Below are 15377 nucleotides of genomic sequence, written 5' to 3' on the forward strand. Positions count from 1 at the left end.
GTACCGGGCGTGAGTCGTGCTTCGGTAGCTCAGTTGGTAGAGCAGTAGCGCTGTGGTCTCGCGGTAACGTGAGCAGCTGCGGAACGAAAGGTCCTTAGTTCAAATCTTCCATCGAATGAAAAATTTAATTTCGCCGGCACGGTAACTCAGCGTGTTCGGTCAGAGGGTTAGCTGCCCTCTGAAATAAAAAAAACTGAGTTAATAGATCAACAACGAACTGAAACGGGTGTCTTGCGACGTCCGCACCGAGCAGATGAAACGAACAAAAAAAAAAAAAAAAAAAAAAAAAAAAAGTTGGTAGAGCACTTGCCCGCGAAAGGCAAAGGTCCCGAGTTCGAGTCTCGGTCGGGCACACAGTTTTAATCTGCCAGGAAGTTTTCTTGATATGAGTTGTTTCTTGTGAGAGCGGTTTTCTTTTCTTTCTCTTTTTATGTGCATGTGTATCTGTGTGTGTGTGTGTGTGTGTGTGAGAGAGAGAGAGAGAGAGAGAGTAGGGGAGGAACATTCATTAATCATGTACTCTGGTTACGTTTCAGATTTCCGTCTGTTATTTGCGTTCAAATCGCTCTGAGCACTATGAGACTTAACTTCTAAGGTCATCAGTCCCCTAGAACTTAGAACTACTTAAACCTAACTAACCTAAGGTCATCACACACATCCATGCCTGAGGCAGGATTCGAACCTGCGACCGTAGCGGTCGCGCGGTTCTAGACTGACGCGTCTAGAACCGCTCGGCCCCACCGGCCGGCCCGTTTGTTATTGTTTTTATGGCTAACGTGATCAGGCAGTTATAGCTTATATTGATTTGGTCATTAATTTCCTTATTTTGCATTGCAAGGAGTTTTTATACGTAAAAGTTTTCTTGTAACGGCAAGTGTTTTTTGTTGTGATTGTACAGTCTAATAGTCTTCATGTCTTGTTCTATGTCGGATGGTTCATGCCAATGTTTTATTAGGTGTTCGGGAAAGGTAGAATGGCTGTTTTCATACTTCCAGCTTCTTATATTTTCTCTATACCTAGTTTTGAAATTCCTGCCTGTCACACTAAGATATACTGATTAACATTCTTGGCATTCTAACTGGTATACACCTGCTACTTGGCATTTAACATCGTTTATCTGTAGTTTATTGCGCCCCTCCTAGGTGTGTGCGTGGGATGACATTTCATAACGAATATTGACTGTGCGCTTACATGACTGAAGATAGAAATAGACTCTTGAACACCGACAAATAAATGTTCGTTCATGTCAAGGATGTTTACGTTTTTTTCTGATAATTATGCTTACGAAATATGACTGATGTAATGCGGAAAAATAGCCAATTAGTTATTTAAACGGACGAGGGAAATGGTCTACGAAGCCGCAGAGTGAGATCAACAATTTACCATACGAAGTTGTTTAGTCCAGAAGACCTTGGACTTAATCAGACAGGGATTATTACGTGTTTACCACGCAGATGTGTGTGTGTGATGGAGGTATGAGTTTTCTTGTTGTGGAGATCTCGTCGTATCATTACAGTGAGCAATTTTCTCCTGTGTTCTTCCGCTCGTGAAGAGATCGTTGCAGATCTGCTTTTAGATATCTCGTAGTAAATGGACTTGCTTCGCAGTTTCTATATTTTATTACATATTATATTTTATCTTATTATGACCGCTGTTTGCCTCTTCATTTTTATCATCGCTAAGATTTTTCACATCAATATTTAGAACTACGTTGTCTCTCACCTCAGATACTGTTTTACTAGTTTCCTCTTCGACTGGAAGATGCGCTGCGGCTGTGTGCCTTTGAGACCACAAAAAGAAACGTGCTTCCGAACAGAAGAAAGTAACACTGTCGCATTTGATCTCTGCATAAAGAAAAATTAATAAGCATAACGGCGAGGAGAGCTGTTATAGAACGAAATGAAAGTGGTGTAATATTACGGTTGCGGGAAAGCCATTTGGCAACAATGGACCAACGGCCAAAAGTCTGTAAACAGGTCAATGGCAACAAATTGATTCATCTCAGTGTCTATTTAATTAAGCTACCCACTTGCATTGTACTAAGAGTTCGTAATGTCCACAACATTGGAGTACAGGAAAGTAGAAATTTGGGATTAACATATCTATTTCTTCACAAAATCTCAGATATTTTGCAGGTGGTGATCGTATAACAAGACTGCAAATTTTTTAAACCATTTATTACCTGAGCGAATTCGTCATTCAGGTAACCATGGATGACATACATCATAGGCATGATACAATTAATATTGGCAGTGTGCGTTTTGAGGGAACACTGAAAATATATTTCACTGTGCATCATCAGTAATTTATTTGCGCTACCAGCCTCTTATCTCTGGAGCATTTCGTGATTGTCCAAAATATGCTGATAAACCTCTGTTCAAGAACGGGAATAAAGAAAATGCCATCAAAATACGGATCAGTTTCATTTTGGCGAGCATTCTTAAAAATTTGAGAAAATGTAATTGTCTGGGGAATTCTTAATCATCTGACCATGAATAAAATACTCTTCAGGAGACTGTTTGGATTTCTGAAGGGTTCCGGCACTGAGAAGGTTATATACACATATACTGAAGATGTACTTAATTCACTAGATAATAAATGTTATTTTCTGTGATTTGTCGAAGGCTGCATGAACCACAACACCCTTTTAAGTAAATTACACTGGAGCGCCAAAGAACCTGGTATAGGCGTGCGTATTCAAACACAGAGATATGTAAACAGGCAGAAGACGCAACAAGTGTCTGGCGCAGTTGTTAGATCGGTTACTGCAGCTACAATGGCAGGTTACCAAGATTTAAGTCAGTTTGAACGTCTGGCAATAGTCGGCGCACGAGCGACAGAACAAAGCTAGTTAGTTAATTAGTTAGTTAGTTTCATGTTCCATGGATCATTTTGCACGATAAATCGTCGTGATGTGGAACGAGTCATTTTACATCAACATTGCAAATTAATTTGTACATCTATTTGTTCCCTAAACATCACCATATAATTATCTCCGAGGTAACTATGAAGTGGGGATTTTCCCGTGCGACCATTTCACGAGTGTACCGTGAATATCAGGAGTCCGATAAAACGTGAAACCTCATCGCTGCTGCCGGAAAAAGATCCCGCGAGAACGGGACCAACGACGATTGAAGAGAATCGTTCAACGTGCAGATTGCCGCATATTTCAATGCTGGGCCATCAACAAGTTTCAGCGTGCGAACCATTCAACGAAACATCATCGATATGGGCTTTCGGAGCCCCAGTCCCACTCGTGTACACTTGATGACTGCATGACACAATGCTTTGCACCTCGCCTCGCCAGTACTGACATTGGACTTTTGATGACTGGAAACATGTTGCCTGGTCGCACGAATCTCGTTTGAAACTGTGTTGAGCAAATTAATTAAGTACATCCTCACTATATGTGTATATAGTCTTCTCAGTGCCGGGACCCTTTAGAAATCCAAACAGCCTCCTGAAGAGTATTTTATTCGTGGTCAGATGATTAAGAAGCAACCTCATGCCGCTACTAGTGGCATATTAATGGGCTATAAATAACAATAGTTCATGACCAACTCACTGTCATTAAACTTTGAAAAGACTCACAACATGCAGTTCACAACATATAAAATGTTTCTTCCCAGCATATATATAAAGTATTATAGCCACGGATAGAATAGGTTGACAGTGTCAAAATCGTTACCTGCGATGACAATTTGATAATAAAATCGATTGGGAGGAGCATACCACAGAAGTGCTACACCGCCTGAAGAAATCCTTATTAGCATAGCGAGTGTTTCCAGGTATAGGAGACATGAAAATAAAAAGGCTGACGTACTTTGCTTAGTTTCACTCCAAAATGTCGTGTGGATCATATTTTGGGGTACCTTTTCATAGGAAGCAGAAGTTTACAATCGCCAAAAGCGGCGTAATACACATTATGAATTCACGAACATCCCGTCGAAGCCTGTTCAAGAAACTGGGTGTACTAACTATTGCTTCTCAAAATATTTATTCGTTAGTGAAATTTGTTTTCCGAACCATGGACCCTGCCGTTGGTGGGGAGGCTTGCGTGCCTCAGCGATACAGATAGCCGTACCGTAGGTACAACCACAACGGAGGGGTATCTGTTGAGAAGCCAGACAAACGTGTGGTTCCTGAAGAGGGGCAGCAGCCTTTTCAGTAGTTGCAGGGGCAACAGTCTGGATGATTGACTGATCTGGCCTTTTAACAATAACCAAAACGGCCTTGCTGTGCTGGTACTGCGAACGGCTGAAAGCAAGGGGAAACTACAGCCGTAATTTTTCCCGAGGACATGCAGCTTTACTGTATGATTAAATGATGATGGCGTCCTCTTGGGTAAAATATTCCGGAGGTAAAATAGTCCCCCATTCGGATCTCCGGGCGGGGACTACTCAGGAGGACGTCGTTATCAGGAGAAAGAAAACTGGCATTCTACGGACTGGAGCGTGGAATGTCAGATCCCTTAATCGGGCAGGTAGGTTAGAAAATTTGAAAAGGGAAATGGATAGGTTAAAGTTAGATATAGTGGGAATTAGTGAAGTTCGGTGGCAGGAGGAACAAGACTTCTGGTCAGGTGACTACAGGGTTATAAACACAAAGTCAAATAGGGGTAATGCAGGAGTAGGTTTAATAATAAATAGAAAAATAGGAACGCGGGTAAGCTACTACAAACAGCATAGTGAACGCATTATTGTGGCCAAGATAGACACAAAGCCCACACCTACTACAGTAGTACAAGTTTATATGCCAACTAGCTCTGCAGATGACAAAGAAATTGAAGAAATGTATGATGAAATAAAAGAAATTATTCAGATAGTGAAGGGAGACGAAAATTTAATAGTCATGGGTGACTGGAATTCGAGTGTAGGAAAAGGGAGAGAAGGAAACGTAGTAGGTGAATATGGATTGGGGCTAAGAAATGAAAGAGGAAGCCGCCTGGTAGAATTTTGCACAGAGCACAACTTAATCATAGCTAACACTTTGTTTGAGAATCATGATAGAAGGTTGTATACATGGAAGAACCCTGGAGATACTAAAAGGTATCAGATAGATTATATAATGGTAAGACAGAGATTTAGGAACCAGGTTTTAAATTGTAAGACATTTCCAGGGGCAGATGTGGACTCTGACCACAATCTATTGGTTATGACCTGTAGATTAAAACTGAAGAAACTGCAAAAATGTGGGAATTTAAGGAGATGGGACCTAGATAAACTGAAAGAACCAGAGGCTGTACAGAGTTTCAGGGAGAGCATAAGGGAACAATTGACAGGAATGGGGGAAAGAAATACAGTAGAAGAAGAATGGGTAGCTTTGAGGGATGAAGTAGTGAAGGCAGCAGAGGATCAAGTAGGTAAAAAGACGAGGGCTAGTAGAAATCCTTGGGTAACAGAAGAAATATTGAATTTAATCGATGAAAGGAGAAAATATAAAAATGCAGTAAATGAAGCTGGCAAAAGGGAATACAAACGTCTCAAAAATGAGATCGACAGGAAGTGCAAAATGGCTAAGCAGGGATGGCTAGACGACAAATGTAAAGAAGTAGAGGCTTATCTCACTAGGGGTAAGATAGATACTGCGTACAGGAAAATTAAAGAGACCTTTCGAGATAAGAGAACCACTTGTATGAACATCAAGAGCTCAGATGGAATCCCAGTTCTAAGCAAAGAAGGGAAAGCAGAAAGGTGGAAGGAGTATATAGAGGGTCTATACAAGGGCGATGTACTTGAGGACAATATTATGGAAACGGAAGAGGATGTAGATGAAGATGAAATGGGAGATACGATACTGCGTGAAGAGTTTGACAGAGCACTGAAAAACCTGAGTCGAAACAAGGCCCCCGGAGTAGACAACATTCCATTGGAACTACTGACGGCCTTGGGAGAGCCAGTCATGACAAAACTCTACCATCTGGTGAGCAAGATGTATGAAACAGGCGAAATAGCCTCAGACGTCAAGAAGAATATAATGATTCCAATCCCAAAGAAGGCAGGTGTTGACAGATGTGAGAATTACCGAACAATCAGTTTAATGAGCCACAGCTGCAAAATACTAACACGAATTCTTTACAGACGAATGGAAAAACTAGTAGAAGCCGACCTCGGGGAAGATCAGTTTGGATTCCGTAGAAATACTGGAACACGTGAGGCAATACTGACCTTACGATTTATCTTAGAAGAAAGATTAAGGAAAGGCAAACCTACGTTTCTAGCATTTGTAGACTTAGAGAAAGCTTTTGAGAATGTTGGCTGGAATACTCTCTTTCAAATTCTAAAGGTGGTAGGGGTAAAATACAGGGAGCGAAAAGCTATTTACAATTTGTACAGAAACCAGATGGCAGTTATAAGAGTCGAAGGATATGAAAGGGAAGCAGTGGTTGGGAAGGGGGTAAGACAGGGTTGTAGCCTCTGCCCGATGTTATTCAATCTGTATATTGAGCAAGCAGTAAAGGAAGCAAAAGAAAAATTCGGAGTAGGTATTAAAATCCATGGAGAAGAAATAAAAACTTTGAGGTTCGCCGATGACATTGTAATTCTGTCAGAGACAGCAAAGGACTTGGAAGAGCAGTTGAACGGAATGGATGGTGTCTTGAAGGGAGGGTATAAGATGAATATCAACAAAAGCAAAACGAGGATAATGGAACGTAGTCGAATTAAGTTGGGTGATGTTGAGGTTATTACATTAGGAAATGAGACACTTAAAGTAGTAAGGGAGTTTTGCTATTTGGGGAGCAAAATAACTGATGATGGTCGAAGTAGAGAGGATATAAAATGTAGACTGGCAATGGCAAGGAAAGCGTTTCTGAAGAAGAGAAATTTGTTAACATCGAGTATAGATTTAAGTGTCAGGAAGTCATTTCTGAAAGTATTTGTATGGAGTGTAGCCATGTATGGAAGTGAAATATGGACGGTAAATAGTTTGGACAAGAAGAGAATAGAAGCTTTCGAAATGTGGTGCTACACAAGAATGCTGAAGATTAGATGGGTAGATCACATAACTAATGAGGAGGTACTGAATAGGATTGGGGAGAAGAGGAGTTTGTGGCACAACTTGACCAGAAGAAGGGATCGGTTGGTAGGGCATGTTCTGAGGCATCAAGGGATCACCAATTTAGTATTGGAGGGCAGCGTGGAGGGTAAAAATCGTAGGGGGAGACCAAGAGATGAATACACTAAGCAGATTCAGATGGATGTAGGCTGCAGTAGGTACTGGGAGATGAAGAAGCTTGCACAGGATAGAGTAGCATGGAGAGCTGCATCAAACCAGTCTTAGGACTGAAGACCACAACAACAACAAGAGCATATTGTTCATTAATGGCACTTTCTCATTGTTTCTCAACATTGAGAGCAGGTTGTAGTGTCCCCTTCTTCTTGTACATGTAGGTGAACATGAGTTTAAGCCTTCACACAATGAGGAAGTGGTCTGACGCACAGTCGGCTCCTCTATACGACCTGACGTCCATGACTCTATGGCTATAGCGCTGGTCTACCATGATGTGATCTATCTGGCTGGTGGTTGTTCCATCCGGTGAACACCATATTCCCTTATGTATTCTCTTGTGTTCGAAGTAAGTCGAACTTACTCTCAGATTCTTTGAGATAGCTAAGTTGATCGTCCTCTGACCATTCTCATTGGTCTCATCATGCAAACTGTTATTATTATTGAATTTTTTTATTATTAGCTTGATGCACAAGTTCGTGGCGTTTTTGTTTTGCAGGTTGGTATCCCAGTTGCTACGGATTTATTTATCGATTATAATTTTTTATTTGTAGTTCACTGTATCATTTTGTCATTGGGAGATAGTGAGTGGAGCTGTGGACGCTGTGGAATGCCAAGTGGAGAATATTCTTCTGTTTTGAGCTAAATATAGGAGTGAGGGTGACGGGACCGGATGCAGCCAGTAACATCTGCACACTGTAAAGGGACAATGCCATTGGACAGAGAACAGCAAGAAAATGGTTTTCTCGTTTTCAGGAGAATTGTTTTGACATTAGTGAGTCTACACGTTCAGGAAGACCGTCGGGGTTAGATGAAGTCCACGTCAGTGTGCTCCTGAACTGGCAGATGTGATGACATTTTCAACCAAAGGGAAGGTTAAAAAAATCGGGTGTGTTGGTACGACATGCTCTAAACCAAAATCACAAAAATCAATGGACGCATCTCTGCTTGTTCATCATTAATTGACTGGTGATCAACACCGACCACTCCTGTCCTGTATCTTTACTGGTGACGAGAAATGGTGTCTTTATGCTACCGTAAAGAAAAGAAAGGAATTGGCGAGCCCAAACAAGGCAGTAGCTGCCCGTGCATGGAAGGGCACTGGCGCCAGTAGTGTCTCTGACATGAGTAGCGGAGGACAGGTACGTTGCCCATATATATATATATATATATATATATATATATATATATATATATAAATTTCACATATCTAAATTTATGAAATTATTGCTAAATGTTTAGAGCAGTGTTACTGAATCTGGATCACAATTATTAACCCAGAAAATATGTGTTAAAAAGTTTTAAAAAAATTAATTACTGGACATATGTCAAGTGGGCCAATCTTCTCCTACCTAGGGGTAAGTTGGCCCAGAGGCTGGGGCACGTTGACCCATGTAATATGTTGATAAGTTAAACTATTATAACTTTAGGATATCAAAATAAAAAGAATAGTTATCAAGAAACATACTTTAATGTACATCAAATCAAGTTGAATATTCAGTTAAATGCTTAACATTTTATTATGACAACGGGAAAGCTTAAAATTATTAGGAATTACAGTGTCTTAATACAAACCTATCAACTTTAATCACTGTCCACATCCAAAGGATCAGCACAGTTATAACACTCATGAAATAGTCCACGGATTTCATTTTTCACGCACGTCCGATGAGTCCAACGCTTGCAGTTTGTGCACTGAATCCATTGTGCTCCAGGTTGACTGTTTGAAAAAGGCTTGAGACACCTTAGGCACAGTGAATCTTTATCTTCCTCATCGTCATCATCATCTTCATCATCATCATCTTCCATTGGCTCCTTCTTGCGTTTTAGGCTTACTGCAGTTAATTTAGTTAATTTCATTCTACCATTGCTCCTACATTCTTTTTGACAAAGTGCTTTTTTAACCTGTGATTTAAGTTATCTTTTCAATGCTTTCGCCTTCTTTTCTTTTGCACCTTTTTATTCTTCCCCGAGGCCTTTTTTTTACTCGAGTGTCTGTCACTATGGCAGAAACTCTTTTCCTTTTCCCTGCTCCCATACTTTTTCTGGGTCTGTTTTTTCAAAAGGTCTGACCTCCTCTGGAGTTGGAAACGGTCTTAAGTTTATCTCAGCTCTAGTTGATGGGCTGTTTTCAGTGTTTGGGTCTGGCCTATCCGAAGTGTAGGAAGGCATAGAATCACTGTCAGTAAAAATATTTTTGTTAATGGGATTGATCCCAGTTGCCTTGAATCCACTGGTTATGTTATTGGGAGTTGCAGCATTTGGAAGTGCTATTTGCACTATAGACAGGATGTCGCAAATAGTCATAGGCCGTTTATTATTTGTAACCCATGCATCACATGCTGAGTTCACGAACTTTTTAAAAGGCCCATAAACACTTCTGTCTAAAGGCTGCAGCTTGTGGCTACAATGCGCCGTAAAAGATAGAAAGGTGATTCCATTGTCTTTACAATAATCAGAAATTCAGAGTCGAGGTGTGAACTGTGGTTATCAATCAAAACCAAGCAAGGGCGTTCTTTTGAGCAGCGAGCGTGTAGAACAAAATGTTTCATATATTTTGAAAAGTTTGTCTCCTTCATCCATCCCGAAGGATGAGCTGCTCCATCACACCCATCGGGCCGTCAAGGATAAAATGAGGCTTGAAGTTGACCCTCAGGAAGATGAAGAATGGAGGCACGCTATTACCCAACACACTAACTGCAAAAGCGATCGTAACAAGTGACCCTCTCTCAGCCGATGTCATTCGCCCTATTTGGCGAAAACCTCTTCGAGCGACTACATGATCAGGACGCTGGACGGTAGCTACTTCAGTTTCGTCAATGTTCCAGATCTCTGCAGGGGTCACTTTTAATCTTTTTAAAACTATGTCGATATTATTAAAAAACAATTCTACATTATGCTTGTTGAAACTGGTGCACTGGGCTAAACTAGTTGCTTGAGGACGCCAAATGGAGAGTTGAGGGTGCCTCTTCAAGAATCCTATGAACCAATCACTTTCCGCCATTTCGATTTCGGTCCATGTTTGGGGTATTTTATTGTTGCATGCAATAGCATATCTACACACAAACCGGCTGACTTCTTTCGGGGAAAGACCATAATATATGTCACTTGCCTTCATGAGGTATTGTTCAAACATATCTTCTTGTTCGGAATTAAATATCTGAAAATAAACAACTCTAGTTAAGTTACCCACAGAGGCACTGTTTTTCTTTTCATGGTTGTGTGTATGTGTGAGTATGTGAGTGTTTGTATGTGTATGTGTGTGTGTGTGTGTGTGTGTGTGTGTGTGTGTGTGTGTGTGTGTGTGAGAGAGAGAGAGAGAGAGAGAGAGAAATCAGTAGGCCTAGAGTGGACAAGACGACGTAGAGAGAGACACAATAACAATGGCAGAGATAGAGAAAAAACATAAGAAATTGAAAAATAGCTTTGCAAATAAAAATAATTTTAGTTAACAACATTTCATACCTGAAATGTTTTATCATAGCCAAATTTATCCCAAGGCTTCTTTTTGTCATTAAGTATTTGTAGGACTCCTCCAGGCTGAGGGTTTTGGTCCATTGGCTTGGGTTGAGGTTCAGTTTCAGTTTCCTGAAGTTCAAATGACTGTGTAGGCGGACATGAGATCTGTTTGTACTTAGCACAGTACCTCCCCAAAGTTTTTCTTGGAATCCCAAATACCTCGCTAGTAGCCCTCACAGATCTTCCCTTTTCTTTCACTTCTAAAACTGCTTTTAGCATTGTATCTTCAGAAATCATTCCTCTTTCACTTTTTCTTTTATAATTTCGCACCATTTTTATGTTCCTATGGATAAAACAAATGGTTTAAACTAAGGCCGTAACTCTGATGTTCTAAAAACAAAGAAATGAACCAGATACTGACTACTCAGATCGCTATTTAAGATTATAACAAAATTTACAGGTTGGTGTTTTCTTTTTAAAACGCTTTTTATCTCGTGAATATGACGATCTTTTGACTACTGAAACGTATTATAATATGTTTAACTTCAAAATTATGTTAATAATTTCATAAACTCCACGAATTACTAATATTATTATCATTAAAACTAACAAATCTTTCATCGAGTTTAAAAAAATGTATATGACGGGGGGCTGGTTGGCCCGGGTGGCCATCGTGCCCCTTCGCCCCATCGCCATGTTTATAATTAATTCTATTCTTCAAAAAACCTACTGAAGCAATTTAGATTGTATGCCATAGAGAAATAATACTTAAACTACGACGTTTAATTATACTACTCACCTCTTGCACCAAAAGTAAGCAAACTTTACATAACACACATTTAACCGACGAGTAGAATTTTCCTCACACACGCACAAAAACAGTTAATCAACACAATTTGTCCAAAACTGCTCCGCCGGCCATATTGCTCCTGTAGAGGGAGCGGGACAGTGCTACCAACCTGCTGATTTATTCCCAGCACGATCTAGCGCCTATTGCATGAACTAACTCGACTGGGCCATCCCGCTCCTATGGCCAACGTGCCCCGGTCTCCCCTACGATTGATTTCCTAGTGCAGGGGTTTATCTTTGGGTTTGGGCCGGCTCGAGATATAAGGGAGTGCCGACCGCAAGTAGGGGAGATCTACCAGCGAACCAGGGAGTCATCAAACCCACTCATACAAGAACTAGGACAAAGAGTCCACCGGCTGGCGACAGCCAGATGGCCAGACCTACTGCGTGAGTGAGAGTGAGTGAATGAGATCAAACACAGATGAATGAATGCGAGACCCCATCACTATAAATACAGCCCCCCCCCCCTTAGCAATAGTGAACAAAAAGTACTCCCCTATAAATGTAAATACAGTCCCCCTCAAGAATAGTGGAAAATACGTCCCGCACGTAAGAGCAACCCCCCCCCCCCCCAAACTTAGTCAACAAACAAACTACCAAACATAGGAAAATTTCAAAACCCAGTCACTCCCTCCCACCCTTAGCATATAAGCCACCCCCTCCAAAATACCTAGCAAAAGGCAACAAAGCCCACCACCAAGAAATAACCATAAGCAATGCTTAAACCATCATATCGGACGCTCGACCGGCCCGCACGTCCCTCATTGTGCAAAATTGCCCAGGGCACAACACTCATAACACCCATATTCAAAACTCACCTCCACACCCCCACATAGCGTATAAAACTATGAAACCAAATCTCATAGTAAGTTCACCCATAACTACTCAACCAGGCTATCAAATGTCCACAAGCCTGTCACAGCAGCAAACTGTCGTATGGACACCCACTTAACATCATCATCCTAGAATGAAGAATCACTATCATTAAATCTCCAAACCACACCCATCATCATCAAAATCTCCGACTATCCGCTCTGTCTGTCTATTCTCTCACTACTCACACTTTTAATTTAAAAAAAAAAAACGACAAAAGTCAATCCTAAGATACTCAATCAACCTTCCAACAGCAACCCTATTCCTCTCACGCAGCAAGAAATCCTGTGCATCCAAAACTCCCTTGAACATATCAATCCACACACAATTCTAGGCAGAAGGCGATGCAGAAATGCAAATACTTCTACACCACCGAGGTAACGAAGATACCTCCTTGAAGAGCTGCAGCGGCGGCAAGTAGGGCAGAGAGGACACAACGCTGTGAGAACGGAACGTGGCGGTGCGCGAGTCGGCGATTAGCGGTGGACAGAAGCGAAGATGGCGTGCCTGACGCCGAGCGGCGGGTGTCACGTGGTTATACTGGAGTCGGCGGGAGTTACTAAGATCGCTTAGTTAATTGTGATTGTGATCGCTTTTGGTACAGTAAGACGTTGCACGACGTGTGATGTCACGTTTGTTCCATTTCATTTGAGGCCTCCTACTACGCATGTGCTCTGCTTCCGCATAGTATTGATGCATTTGCAGATGTGTGTCATTAAGTTCTAGTGAGTGCCGGTTCTCGTGAGCCAGTTCATTTCCCACTCTTAGAGATTGTTTATCAAGTACTGTTTCAGTTAAAGGAAGCACTACCAAGTCAAATTACTTGCTGTTTAGCCTTGATTTTATAGAGTTCATTTACTGGTCAATCTTAAATGTTAAGGTTAAATGGTTCAAATTACTCTGAGCACTATGGGACTTAACTTCTAAGGTCACCAGTGGCCTAGAACTTATAACTACTTAAACCTAACTAACCTAAGGACATCACACACATCCATGCCCGAGGCAGGATTCGAACCTGCGTACGTAGCGGTCGCGCGGTTCCAGACTGTAGCGCCTAGAACTGCTCGGCTACTCCGGCCGGCTGTTAAGGTTAAGAAAGGTTTTTCTGCCTTCTGTTGTCGGGTGTAGTCTGTGTTTCAGTGAGCTGAGGCAGCGGGTAACCGAAGCGCAGGGCCTCCCTTTAGATTACAAGTTTGTCTTACGGGCGGTGGACTTCGCCTGAACTCGTGTGCTCCTCTTTGGTAGCGTTTGCTTGGTTCACATTTTGGTGGTCTACCCGACGTCGGGTTCCAAACGGAGCCACGTCTCGGTTCGAAGTATTACTTCCCTCAGTCGGTTCCACCGTTCGTGCCTAAACTTCGGCCTTACAAGCTTGGACCTCGCTTCTGTTGTTACACATTTATAATTGTACAAAGTTGTAACTTTCTATGCTCTAAAAGTCCATCTTACAAGTCAATGAGCATTTGAATAATTTCGGGGTCGCTCTGTAAAATTGATCAAGTTATAAATATGCTTTAAGTATTCGCGTTAAAGTTGAGGCTGTATGTCAAATGTTATTTTACATGTAATTTAAGGTTTCAATTGAAAGGGTCTTAACTAGAGTTGTTTGTTAGTTATTTATTAGCTTGCTCATGATTTATGTAATGAATATCTCTTAAATAATCTTGCCCGAGTGGTGCTTGTCAAATTTTAAGTTGGATTGTTTTGGTGAATTAATAAACCCACTGGAATTGAAATGTTCACTTTATTGGGTCAGCCCTCCCACCCCCTTTAGATTTAAAGGTTAAACAAAACAGCTGTTAAGTATCCCGTACCAGCAACGGTGTGGTGTACTACAAATTGCTTCACCGAGGTGTAACTATTACTGCTTTCTTTTATTGTCAACAACTGAGACGTCTTCCAGGTGCGGGTCCAAAAACAACGACCAGGAAGACTGCGTGGAGTGATACTTTTCCACGATAACGCCCACCCGCACACTGACAGACTGACAAAAACACTATACAGCATTTGGGTTGGGAAGTCATCCCGCATCCACGTTATTCACCTGATCTAGCTCCCTCAGATTTTGCTCTATCGAACAGCCTTCACGGAACTTTCTTTAACCGAGCGAGGTGACGCAGTGGTTAGCACACTGGACTCGCATTCGGGAGGACACCCTGATTTAGGTTTTCCGTGATTTTCCTAAATCGCTTTATGCAAATGGCGGTATGGTTCTTTTGAAAGGACATGGCCGACATCCTTCCCCATCCTTCCCTAACCCGATGAGACTGATGACCCCCAAATAAACCAACCAAACAACTAACTTCCTGATGGAAATTTGCTCCGGACATGGCTCGACGATTTCTTCTCCTCAAAACCACATGATTTCTGCAGTCGTGGAATCCAAAAGTTACCCCAGCTTTGGCAAGCTGTTGTCAATAGTAAAGGAGAACATATTGCTGATGACTGAAGTCCCTGTTATGCGTACCTGTTGTGTTCATTAAACTTACGGAACACTGCTAGAAACTTATGCACCAACCTTTCTTCCACATGAACTAGAATCATCTCAGTACGGATCCATGGGACGAAAAGTTCATATAATGTAATCACAAAATTGCACTTATAGTTAGCCTAACAGAATCTTATTTCTTTTTCTCGTGCCTTTCTTCCTCATCGGCGCAGGGTCGGCATGGTTATTAACGGTTTTGGCACGGCTATTTTAAGGGGTGGCCAGATGCCCTTCCTGTCGCAACCCCATTACCCCCCGTGACGGGATGTGTGTACCCCAACTGTCTGCGTATAGTATCAATCTACTGAAAGTGAGCGAAAATTTCCTGAATGGATGCAGGTCGTGTAACCAAGCCTGGACTTCGATACCAGCCCGGTATTCATGTAGTGGGATGTGGGAAACCGCCTAAAAATCGCTTCCCGGCTACCTGGGACACCGACCCACGCCCTTAGTCCGCGCAGCTGATTGTATCCAGGGCCAG

The sequence above is a fragment of the Schistocerca nitens genome, chromosome 4, assembly GCF_023898315.1.
Source record: "Schistocerca nitens isolate TAMUIC-IGC-003100 chromosome 4, iqSchNite1.1, whole genome shotgun sequence".
NCBI classification, from domain to species: domain Eukaryota; kingdom Metazoa; phylum Arthropoda; class Insecta; order Orthoptera; family Acrididae; genus Schistocerca; species Schistocerca nitens.